Raw genomic sequence first — 12,738 nt, 5'->3', positions numbered from 1 at the left:
TTGGGTTGGAGGCTCCCATGGAGCAGTTCCTTCAGCTCAGCCAATGTGTGCTCTGCTTGGGATGCCATAAAAAGCTTCAAGTGAAATTCTGGCATCCTCAAAACCAGTGTGGATGTTGCCACAAGTCTCAGCTGAGCCAACAAATCACTCCTTGCTTCCAGCCCCACAATTCTACTCATCAGTGAAGTTCCTCATCTAAGATTTGGCCCATCCAACAAAGGATGTGCCTGGGATTAAAGCCCACTCTGATGTTCCATATACCAGATTTGTTCCTCAGATGCTCCACTGTTCTGCCACTCAGTACTGAACAACCCCTTCCCACATCATTAATTGCTGTTTGCAGGACCAGGGTGCTGAGATGTGCAGGAAAAGTCCTCCAGGGACAGCATGAAATGCAAAGCTGTGATAGCAGAGGATGGTGCATCATTACTCAGAAAGTCAAGGCGAAATTTGCTTTGCCAAGGTGTGAAAAACATTTATATCTGAATACACAGCTTCTCTCCAATTTTGCAACTCCCCGTGCACTTGGGAACCTGAGCCCTATTTGTGGGAGCGGTTGCTAAGGTAAGCTGCTCTCTGCCATCAGAGTGTGCCAGTTCTGGGGCTCAGAGAAGATGAAGTGAAAAAAAGGGTGGGAATGTGTGATTTGATCTGCTTTTTAAGTAATAACAGCTTCACTGCAAAGCTGTAACCCGTGGGGTGGAGCAGGACCAAGAGCATAACTCCCAGAGAAGAAAAATGATGCCCTTTCACATGCTGGTAGCGTGTTATCTTTAAAGCCAGAAGAAGATAAAATAACTGTCTGCAACTATCACCACCTTTCATCTGGAAGGATTCTTGCTCCGTGCACATCACTGCTCCTATGGCCGCAATGGGGCCACCTTTGGGCTGGAATGCAGCAGTGGCTGCAAGGAGCAGACAGGGCTGCAGGATGAGAGGGGATATTTAAGGCATGAAGATGAGGATGAGGGTCATTGATGGCACACTAAGAGACACCAAATGCTGTGCAGAGATGCAGGTGAGGGCTGATGCAGGGGCAGCACATCATTAGAAAGCAGCAGCTGGAGCAGGGATGCTGGACCAAACGTGCTGAACCCCACTATCCTTTTGCTCCCTGTATTTCTGATAGTGAAGCATCACAGCTTTCTACCACAGGACCCGTCCCACCTCTGAACAACTCCTTTCCCTTTAAAGATAAAGGCTTGAGGTCAGACCATAATTCCTACCCCAAAGCGAGGGGTTTAATTCCCTGCAGGGGGATGAACTCCGGACCCTGAGCTGAACTGGGCGCATTGAAGCAGCTCTTCTCCCTGGTAGCACTGATGATGTACAGAGGGACCCAACACTTCAGACCCACTGATTGCTGGGCATACGGGCCTGGTACCTGAGTCCAAGTGCAGGTGGAATTTTAGGTAGCTGGGATGTGTTTCCTCAAACTGGAATTTGGGCTGCAGTCCAAGACTAACACCCCCGGTTCCCCTCCCACAAATAGTGTCAAGGGCTCTTTAACGACCACGAGTGGTCTGGGCCTGTTAATGTCTTATCCATAAGTTATTCAGTATTTCCTTTTAAAGACAAAATAGTTGGAATACCTCTCTTTTTCTCTTCAAATTGCAGTCGTGGCGGCTGAAAACGCAGCCTCTGCACTATTTCCATATGTGGCACCGATGCTGAGAAGCCTCTGTTCCATGGGAGTCCCCACCTCTTGGATTTTTATGGGAAACTCCAGCGTTATCAGGTTTATAGCAGTGCTAATACCCTGAGATAAGGGCAGCTCCTCTCAGCCCCAGTGCTCAGCGTGGCTGGGAACTTAAGAGTCCTGCAGCTGCTGCTCACATCCCCATGCAGCCCAGGAAGGGGTTTTGGGGTGGTCACATCCCCTGTGCCACATCCCAGACACCACAAAGATTCCCAATCCAACCCCAACCCACCCCACCATACCCACTGCCCACCTCCCTCAGTGCCGCATCCCCACAGCTCTGCAGCACCCTCTGCTCACAGAGGGAGTGCTTTGTTGAGATTGGAGGATACAGCTGAAAACTGTGGCTCTTTTTGGCTCCCAAAGGGTAACATTTTCCCAAGTGTCAAAGAGCCTTTAATGCTGGTGGGATTTAGGGCTTAGTTTCTTAAGCAATTTGGAAACATGTTCCGGGAATGATTCTCTCGTGTCACTGCAAGGGTTAGTGGATGAACTGGCACGAGTTTAGTGAACACCAACAAAGATCTCCTCCTTCCTTGCAAGAATTATTTCACATGGATGCTTACAGGTAATAGGGATTAGGTTGTTGCTTAGATGGTCCCAGTGCTGTGGGGCCCCTGGTCTGATATGAGCTGCTAATTGCTACTGCAACATTACCAGCACAGCTAACAAAGTGCTGGGAAGGCAAGTGCCAGGAGAAGCTTCCCATCCATCCAGAGCACAGACACCATCAACATTTCTGGAATAACACAAGCAATTGGGACCCCAGAGATAAATGGTTGGGAAGGGAGACAAGTGACATGGCCTGATGTCCTGCCTTGTGCTCAACACTACATATATATATATATACACCTTGTTGTTCCAAACAGCCCAGGGACAGGGACGTAGGCAAACAGGCACCAAATCAGCTCTTCTAAGCCTTCACATCAAAACCACGCACAAGGAGGCATTTTCCCTGCCCTGTTTTCATGTTTCTTAACAGCAATGGCAGCAGCTGCAATGAAAATGGAAAGGCCTGGCCCAGAGCTCTTTGATATGTTTGCAAGCTCTCCTGAATGCCCGTTTGCATTTGGATTGATGATCTGGGTCACTTCGTGGCCTGTCAAGAAATATATTTTGTTTTTATGAAAAATGTCAGCGAAAAGAAATGTTTCCTTTGATATTTCTCTTTAAAAGGTTTCAGGCTTCCTTTGAAAAGAATATGCCTGAGCCTTGTGAGAGAAGAAACATCCAGCGTAGGCATTTCTAACAGAAAACTTACTTGAAAATATTTGTTTTTCCTCAGACCCCCCCATCTTGTCTTCCCCCTCCCTCTGCTTGAACAGCAGATTGTTTCCATTCCCACTTTAGCAAGTCCCCAGCTCCACTCCTGCCAGGTGCTGATTTCATGTGCCTGCACAAGCTGAAGGTCCAGAGAAGACCCCACAGGTCAACCCACTGGGTCACATCACTGCTCGAAGCCACTCCATTGCAAATGGGTGACGGCACATGCTAGGATAGAGCTGGGATCTGAGCATTGGGATGTGCCATCGAGGACCTGGAGGATGCTCTGGGTGGGACCTTTGACTGTTCAGCTCCGCTCTGTGCAAACAAATATCCTTTTGGTCCCAGTGGGAGCACACATCCAGGTCCCAACTTTTCCACCTTCAGAGGCTGAAAATGCAGAGAGAAACATCAGGAGAGGCACCGTGCCTGTTCCAGCAGGACCTCACAGCAGTCCCTCCCTGCTTTAACAAGGGATTGCCAAGGGCAGCTGTGACTGCTCCTTGCCCATGTCACCTCCCCATGCACCAAGGATCCCGACCCAATAAGGGCCACAGGCTCCCAATGAATGGCACTATTGAGATGCCCGCTCCCAAACATATCTGTGGCTCCAAATCACTGCAAAAATGATTTTTTTTGGATGCCTCGAACCACCGCTAAAAGTTTCCCTTGTTTTCATCTTCCTGGTAGCTCCCAGACACAGCAGCACAGTGCTCTTCTCCTGCCAGGCTTGCCAGAAAAACAGGAAGAGCCAGAAAAAGCCAGAAAAAGAGTTGAAAATTGATCTTAAAAAAGGCTCTGTGCAGGGCACCGCTGAGTGCCGCCCTCTGTTGGTACACAATGGGCTCTCAGCACAACCCTATGGAGGGGAAATAAGGGGGAAGATGCTGCCTGGCCGCCTCAGGTACACCTGCCTATGGGGCCTTTTTTTACCCAAGCCACTGTCAGAGATCTGCAAGTAGCAAAAGGCATGAGCTCACAGCAGCTCTGCAAATTGTTCCAAAAGGAAATGGGATGATCCGGAGGGAGTAAAAATAGTCCTTTCTGGGCATGTTTTGGGTGAGCCATCCCAATGCTGGTTCCTCCCATTGCCTATGATTTTCTGATCCGAAGGAGATCACCAGATTTCCATCTTTTCAATTCAGTTTGCATCAGAATGGAAAAAAAAATAAATAAATAATTCCCCACCGCCTGAAGCAAGATAAGAAACACTCCAGGCTTTTCACTAGCTGAGAAAAACCAACAAATTCATTTGGATTGAACCACAAGCACTTTCTTCATTATAAGGCTTTGAGGAGCTGCCAATAAACCACAGCAAAAGCCCTTCCTGAAGGCTGGGCTGCACATACCTGGCCCTGGGATGCTGGGAGGACACAGAGCTTGAGGCTCTCTGAGATCTGTGCCCATGTGAGGTGCTCAGGTGGTCCTCACAGTTACTTGTACAAAGCCTACTGAGATGCCAAAGCCCCAAAGGGGTTTGGTTCAGGATTCCCTTGGAGCAAAGCTCTGTGTTTTATAGGACTACAGTCTATTAGCTCATTTATAAGGCAATGTTGAGCAACGGGAAGACCAGATGGCTTTGGGACTGAGGGTCAGTTGCCTTTGCCATGTGGGATGTGGGTGCCAGCTTCGACTCCTCTGCTCCCAAGGTGATGCCTTGCAGTCTCACCCAACCCTGGGCTGTGGGAACTGGCTTGATGGGAAATTTGAGTGGGATTATGCTTAAAAGGTGCACGGGATGGGCAGGCTGACATCATCACCACTTACATGGGCTGCAGATGATTTAAAGCAGGCGTGGGGCTGGGTGGGTCTGGGTGCGAATTCGGTGGGGCCTGGAGGGAGCCTGGTGCCAAAGCACAGCTCCAAAACCATCCTCCTGGAGCCAGCAGGGAGGTATGGAGTGAGGGCTGCTCTAAAACACTCAGCAAGCATTCAGTGCTCCAGTAAGAGGTAGCACCAGTAAGGATGGATCACTATAAACACTGTATTTTTGTTCTTTCAACCATTACTTGTCCTCAGAATGGGTTTGCCCAAGCAGAAAAGAAGCCAAAGCGTGGAGCTGAGAGCAAGCTGGCTTCCCATGGAGAAACAAGAGCAAGCAAAGGCAGAGCGCATGTGGATAATTTGAGGGCAGAACATAACAGGTTTGTGGCCATGGTGGTGAGAATAGCAAGAGGAAGGGAAGCAAAGCAAGAGGAGCACTCAGCGTGGGTCAGAAATAGCTCGGAGCTTTCAGGCAATAAAACAATAAATCTAAACAGAATGCTTTGGGTTATGGTAACATTTTCTCCAGTTTAATACCGCATTCCATTTCGTTTGTCAAAAAGAAGCGGGGGGGGAAGGAGGGGAAGTGAACCTTACTCTTAGGAAAGCATGCACACATTGGGTTTACACAAACACAACTTGGTGAAGAAAAGGTATTGGAATATTGGTATTTCCTTTGCGTTTGTTTCAGCATCTGCCTCTGTGCAGACTGGACGCAGAGCAGCAGCGTTCCCCTTCCATTCCACGTGTGTTTCTCCATCAGGAACCACAAGGCAGGCCGGCGGAGCAACGCGGGTAACATATTTCAGCAGATATGCTTTTAAGTTTATTTAAACTTCAAAGTGGGCCATGGTGAATGTGATTGCGGAGGAAGGAAAACACGGGTGGTGCTGGAATCCCTTTCAAAGCCAGACACTCGGCGTTAGCGGGATCTGAGCACACATTTTTCTTCCCCTCCTGCACATTGCCCCCAAAAGCCCTTCTACTTCACTCCTCCTTCAGATTTTCAAGACACAATGTTAAGTGAAGCCTCCTGATTGCCTGCATTAGGAGAAGTGATGTGTCTTCATGTGGGAGCTGGCTGTGCTGGGCATTGGTCCCTGGGCTGGAGTGAAATGGGTTTTGAAGTCCTCACTACTGACGAAGGAAGAAGTAATGGTGGAAAACAGCAAGGATTCACCCAACAGCATGGAAAGCCAAGCACCTCCCATCTCTAGACTCCATCAGATCTAAGTCTGCACACTGTTGTCTGGGGGTCAATGGGCCAAAGGTGCACAGGATGCTCATGGTGGGGCCTCCAGCTCTCCAGGCCAGTAAATAACCCAGGCACAAGGTGACCTTCACAGGTCACTTCCAACCCAAACACTTCTATGACTTACAACTCCCAATCACCCCAGAAGAAATAATGCTAGGACAATTTAGCCCCATGAAGACATCAGTGTGTCCCAAGGGGGGACCCCCACATTTGCAGGGTTAATAGATTAAAAAGCTTTAGATTCAGCTGTTCTGAAAACAAATCTCCATCTCCATCGCCCCCAGAAGCTCCTCAGCTCAACCAGCACTTCAGTCCCCCTGGATATTTCACGTCCTTTCCCATGGGACATTATTTTTCTTCTTCCCACTGAGGCAGCCTATGCTGACACCTGCTTGTTCCTGATTGTTAATGAATAATCCTGAACTATCCGTGAAATGCTAAATGGCACCATGATCTCATCAGGCATTAACCAGCCATGAGACAAGCTTAGCAACCATCCAAACACACAGCCCAACCTGGGGAACGCCTCACGCCAAGATGGTCTTTCTCAAGAAGCAAGAAGGCTGAATTCCCAGCCTGGCAGGATTTAAACCTCTTGATGATAAGGCCATCAGCACTGGGAGAGATGAAGAGGGCTGGGGTTACAGTGGGGCTGCATGAGTTGCACTTGCAGATGGGAAAACCAAAACAGATGGAGGTTTGGGCCCGAGGATGTGCAATAAGCCCAGGAGTGCCTGGTGGCCTCCTCTGGGCTCAGACCAATGGAGCAACCTGTCTTGGGTTTCTTCACCCAATGGGCACCTCACCTCTAGCAATGCATCTCTTTCAAACTGCAGTACCACCAACATATAACAGCAAAGGGTCAGCATTGAGGAAACTGAGACACGGGGGAGTCAGACCTACCCAAGACCAGAAGCAAACCCTGCAGCAGGGGTGGGCATTTCAGCTGAAATAACCCAATTTAAGCACAAAACCATTTCTCCCTCCACCCTAGGAGCCTGGTGTGCTTCATTCCCTTTCCCAACAAAGCGAGCACGAGCTGTAAAAATCAGGATGGTTTACAGTTATCTAATCATCAGCTTTTCAGTCCCTAGACATGCTGGAGCCAAAGATTTGAGTCCTACCAGGGTTCAGCACAACGATGTTTGGCTTTAGGAGGTTCCCTTCTGCTGAGTGCTGTAAACACCAGCTCTGCTCTGCACTGGGGAGATGGTTAAAGGGATCATACAGGTAAAGGAACCACAGCCCCACACTCTTTCTGTGCTGATTTGAGGCTATGAGCTCTATGAACTTCACCCGCTGCCCAACCGATGTCCTTACGCTCCACTTCCTGCAGAGCACTTAGGCATGTTCACGTGTGCTTTGAGACGGGGGCCTCAGCAGGGAACAGGCTGCTAATTTCATATTTAAATCGACCCCAACCCTGATATCCCATGCCCTGAGTGCTGACCCAATGGCTTGCACAACCCTGCTCTATATCTGGAGGAAACGCGGTGATTAATGCTAAGCCAAACACTTTGGCAAGCTGTTGTGAGAAAACGAGTTGAGAAGTTCTGAAGTTATTAGCTTGGCCATTCTCAAGTCAACTGCACTCTACCAGCAAGTCCTTGAGCACAGCCTGCTCCTTCTGTGCTAACCATTCATTCCTGCCTGAGGGCTCTCGCTGATCAGGAATGCAATCAGTGGGAAAAGCCAACACCCACCAGGATGCTCTCCTTCACAGAGTATCTCCTTGCATTTCAAGACAGCTCAGAAGCTAAGGCTGTATCTGCTTAGTGAGACTTATGCTTGCTATTTAGGGATGCCATTCCACAAACAGGCTTTTCTGCTGGAGCCACGCATTAATCATGCCTAAAGTAACCAGCCTGCCAAATGCAGAGGTGGGAAGTTCCTCTCCTGGTGAGGGGCTGATGCATTTGGGGAAGAATCTGGTTCATTTTGTCCAGAGCAAAGCAGGGATGTCACAGGGCATGGGCAGCCCTGGCACAGAGTAGCTGCTCTCTCACAGCATCGCTGCACTGATTGCAGTGCCCTCTGAACCAGCACCAGAGAAAAGAAATCAGATGCAGATCTGTTCCAGCACACACTTGTGCAACACATGTTGGGCTGACTCAGCTCGAAGCATTTCTTAGGAATTATGTCCTTAGGTACAAGCTGTCTTTAAAACATTGGGGAAAGAACCATTCCCTTCACGAGGGGCAGAAGGGAGAGCTGAAAATGATGCTAATTCTCAAAAGTCAACTGGAAAAGAAAACAAACAGTTGGAAAGTCAATGAAGCAACAAGCTCCTGGTCAGCCCAGATGGTAAGGGAAGCTGGAAAAGGGCAGCAGATCGGGGCACAGCTGGGCTCGGAGGATTGCAGGGCTGAGGCAGTGGAGCACAGGGAGTTCAAGGGTCTGGGTCACAGGGACACACTAAGTGGATTTAAGGGAATAGGGCTGATGCAAGTCCCACGCTTTGGGCTTGGAGGAAGGGCTGATTCACGCCGAGTCACATCGCAGGTCAACCCAGGGGCTTGGAGATCCAGCTGGGGAAGAGCAGGAGAGGACCTGCATGGAGCAGCTCCAGAGCCAGCTCCAAGGCAAACACTGCTGCAGTGCTGCCCAGCCAGAGGTGAACCCACCACATGTCAGGGCAAGGTATGCCCAGGAAGGATGGGAGCTGATGGATAAGGGCTTGAAAACCAGCCTGCAAGAGAAAGCTGCTTCAGGAAGACAGCACAAGTGGGGAACAAACCTGCTTGAGGTTAAGCAGCAACCATCTCTGAGAGCCTTTATCTGCCTATGCTGGCAGCTCAGCCCCCACAATGAAGGAGAACAGCAGGGAGGGGGCTGACTGCAAGCAGTGCCCACCCAGAGAGATGAAGCTCAGGGCAAGAGCTCAGCACCCTGGAGCAATACCTATATACAATGCAGGCCCTACGTAGAGGTGCCTAGCCTGGTTTAGGCTCTGTGTAGACAACCACAAGCAGATCTCCAAGCAGGATCAGGCCATCAGGGAATGCATCCTTTCCCCATGCTGGCTTGCAACTACTGGCTTGAAAGAAGCTTTAAAATAAAATAATAAAAAGCTGAATTCCAGTACATTCCATTACAGCATACAGTCTCAGATTAAGGCCCCCAAATATGCCTTTAATTTAAGCTTAATAAAGCTGTTATTGTCCAGTCATTAATGACTGCTTATTAAAAACATATTTATTGCATATGGTGCTGAGAGATCTCACAGAGAGCGCCTGGGGCAGCAATCCTTACCTCCACCCCATAGCGTTTAATGAGAGATACATGTGTATGGGGCCGTTAATTCGCAGCAAGCATGTTTCCAATAAGCACTTGTTTCTCAGCTGAGGTAGCATGCAGGCATACCTGTATGTGCACAGACACGCCGTGGGATGCAAATGAAATGCAGACATACAGACCTTCTTTTGACAGCACCACCGGCTGCTTAAGGACAGGATGAGAACACAAGCATTACCGCTAGCAGAAGCTGTTGCCCTGCTTTAGTAACCAGTTCCGAGATGCTCAGTGTGGGTGATGGTTGAGGATCCACGCCCCCGTTTGCACACAAGAGGATGGCTGTCCTCAACAAGAACTTGATCCAAAGAGGTCAGGAGACCCTGTTCTCTGCCCTCCACCAGACAGCCCCAGCCTGCAAAGGCCTATAAAAACCACTGGCTGCTCATTTTGCTGCTCTGATGCCAATTATTTTCATAGCAAGATCCTTAGCTGTGCTGCAGATAAGAAAAGGACAGGAGGAAGGAGAGGGAGGTGAGGTTGGCCAGGAAAGTCACCTCACAGATCGCACTGTAGGGACGTTCATCCCTCCTGGGCACCCCCCACCCAATTCAATGGCACCAGGATGCACGCACTGATCCCATCCTCTATGCTTTGCCCACGCTGAGGTTCACTTCGCCTCTCTGTTAGGGGGAGTTAAAAGGGTGGGAGAGCTGATTTTTGGAACGCTCCCCTGCCTTCTTCCTTTCTGTTTTCCTTTGAAACAGCTCAGCCAGAGGCTGGGGGAGAGGAGGGGAAATGCTGCCAGAACAGCTCCAACAGCCCTCTTTGGAGACCGGGTTTACATGCTCAGCTGTCCCTTGTAAACTAAGCCCTGTGTGAGAATTTTCCCAACCCTTTCAATCCCCTCCTCGCCCCCTCCCCTCCTGCTTTGCTCACGCTACAAGAATGCAGAAAGAAATACTATGGGACAAGGACATCCTTTAGTGCTGCAGGAGAGAAGGGGCACAAGGATTAAATACAACAGCCCCAAGTGCAAAAGGGCAGTGAGGGAATGGCAGAGCTGCCTTGCTTGTCCTTCCTGAGGGCTCCAAAGCACCTTGCTGGAAGGAGACAGTCCCTGTGCCAGATACAGGATCCCCAGACAGCAACCCCTGCCAAAAACCTGTTTGCTCAGCGCTGCAGCAATGTCACCAGCAAGGCCTGTAAGTGGAAGTGACAGCACAGGGGGTTCTGCTCGGATCGCTTTCCTGCAGCCTGTGTGTCTGAATGCTCAAGGTCAGGTTTGCAAACGGAGCGATCCTTGATTGAGCACTACTGAGCTGAGATGGAGCAGGGATGCTCCCTGGGTGGTAACTGAGCAGGATGGGTTTGGCTGTAGGTGAAACACATTCTGCTCACTCTGCAACAAGGCACTTGGTGCACATGGGGAGGAGGGAAGAGACCATCCCTGCAGGACCTGATGTGGCCCAAACCCTTTGGATAATCTCTTTTGAAATGCTGAGAGCTTTTAGACTTGGAGCAGGATAAAAAGGAACTATTTGCTCTGTTGTGGCTGGAGTGGATGTGTCAGCACTACGAATCTGCAGGGCGAAGGATTCCTGGGACTGGCTCCTGGTGCAGTAAAGAGGATCTGGGGAACGTGTGTCCCTGTTAGCCAGATGTGCTGCCTCCATACAGCTCAGCTAACTGAAGTGCCCTGGGAGCTGCAGTTGCCTCCTTGCAATGCCTGCTCTGGGCATGAGGATGCACAGGGGAGGTTGCCAGCAATAAGCATTTCTCAGAGCCTATTTAGCACAGCACTTTGTCCCTATGATGAGCTCAGGACAAGCTCAGGCTGGGTGATGCTGCCCCAGGAGCCCCAACAGAACAGGTGCAGGCCTCCATGCTGAGATCTCACCATCTTCCCAGCTGCTTGCTGACAGCCGATGATCTACGAGCACCATTACTGCAGCCACACCGCCTCCCCAGCACAGCCCAGGCCCTGAGCCCAAGAGTTTCACTCCTTGAGTTAAAGGAAATAATCTCTACACAGGGCTGGTCCCATCCCAGAGATGCTCCTGGTGCTTGGAGGGAGCAACAAACACCTGTCATTGGGCAGGCAGGATGACACCTGGACATCCCCTGCACCCCACGGAGGCTTCCCAACACAGCTGGGCAAGGAGGAAGGATGGGTTCAGCCATCACTTCAAGCAAGAAGCAGCAGGACTCATCCACCCTCAGGCTGCCCTGCATCATCTTGGAGATAAGACACCAGCACCCCACCAGCCCAAGTGCAAACAAGCCAAAACCAGATTGATTTCTGCCACCCCTGAGGACTGCCTGGTGTCTGTGGCTGTTCTCACCCCCCTGTTGGTCTTCCATCCACACCACTGAGGCCAAACCCGAGGAGGGTCTTGTTTATATTAAAATGTTTTACATCTTTTCTAACCTCTCTGCCAGCTGGACGGCCACGCTTCCAGTGCAATTACATGCATCATCTAAACATCATCTGAGACGAAGGGACTTCATTTAATTAGGTTATTTAAATGACACGTTTGATGGAAAAAGCCAAACGGGGCTTAGCAAACAGTTTAACGATCACGTTAGCTTGCATGCATACAGAACATTATCTGAAATTAATGGCAAGACTTCTGTTGGCTCCGGAGGCTGCGGACCAGATGTGGGCAGAGGGGGACATGGGGAGCAGCCACTGGAGCCGACCTGGGAGCGTGGGCACCATCCGGTGGGCTCTCACCACAATGCTGTGGGTTTCCTCCCCCTCTAGGAACAGTTCTGCATTTTTCACCTATCTGTGTTGTTATTTTTCCCTCCCGCTGTTCCCCCCGTGCAGAAAACAAGTCCAAAAGGGGCTTTTTACAAAGGGAAAATTCCTTCCCTTCAGCAAAACCAAGCCTGAAAGCATGACTGCTGTTAAAATATAAGAAATCTGCTATTTCGAACCAAAACAAACAGCAATTTAGTTCAATTCTTTCAACTCCTTCCTTACAAATCCAAAAAAGCCCAAACCAAAGGGCATGTTTTCCTAACCACATATTTACAAAGCATAACACAAAATACTTCCCATTTCCTCGGCCTTTAAGAAGCCCTGCAGGTACAAAAGGCAGAACATGCCCAACTGGGCACCTGCTGATGGAAGGCACAACCCGAGGAGTCACACTGATGAGCACAGCATTAAAAATAGCTTTGCCCAGACAAGCTGCATGTAACCTTGTCAGATGCTATGCAATAAAATTCTGGAACACAGCGAGCCTAAACAGTTTCCCTTTCTGCATACGCAAACGCAATCAGTGCTGAGAGTCGAGAGCCAATTCTTACATGCCATATTCAATAGCATAACACTGAAACACAGAACAGCAACAGAGAAACCAAGAGAGGAGAACATGCAGAGAACTGCGGTGTGTGACAACTTGAGAAAGACAGGAAAGCCATCTGTAATACTTAAAAGGGAAACCGCTGGATGATGTTCAGATTTCATGAGTATTTTAGCTTTTCTCTCTCTTGTTTTTTTTTTTCCCCCTGGTGG

This window comes from Excalfactoria chinensis, chromosome 21 (assembly GCF_039878825.1).
Source record: "Excalfactoria chinensis isolate bCotChi1 chromosome 21, bCotChi1.hap2, whole genome shotgun sequence".
Lineage (NCBI taxonomy): Eukaryota > Metazoa > Chordata > Aves > Galliformes > Phasianidae > Excalfactoria > Excalfactoria chinensis.
This window is presented reverse-complemented; position numbering follows the sequence as displayed.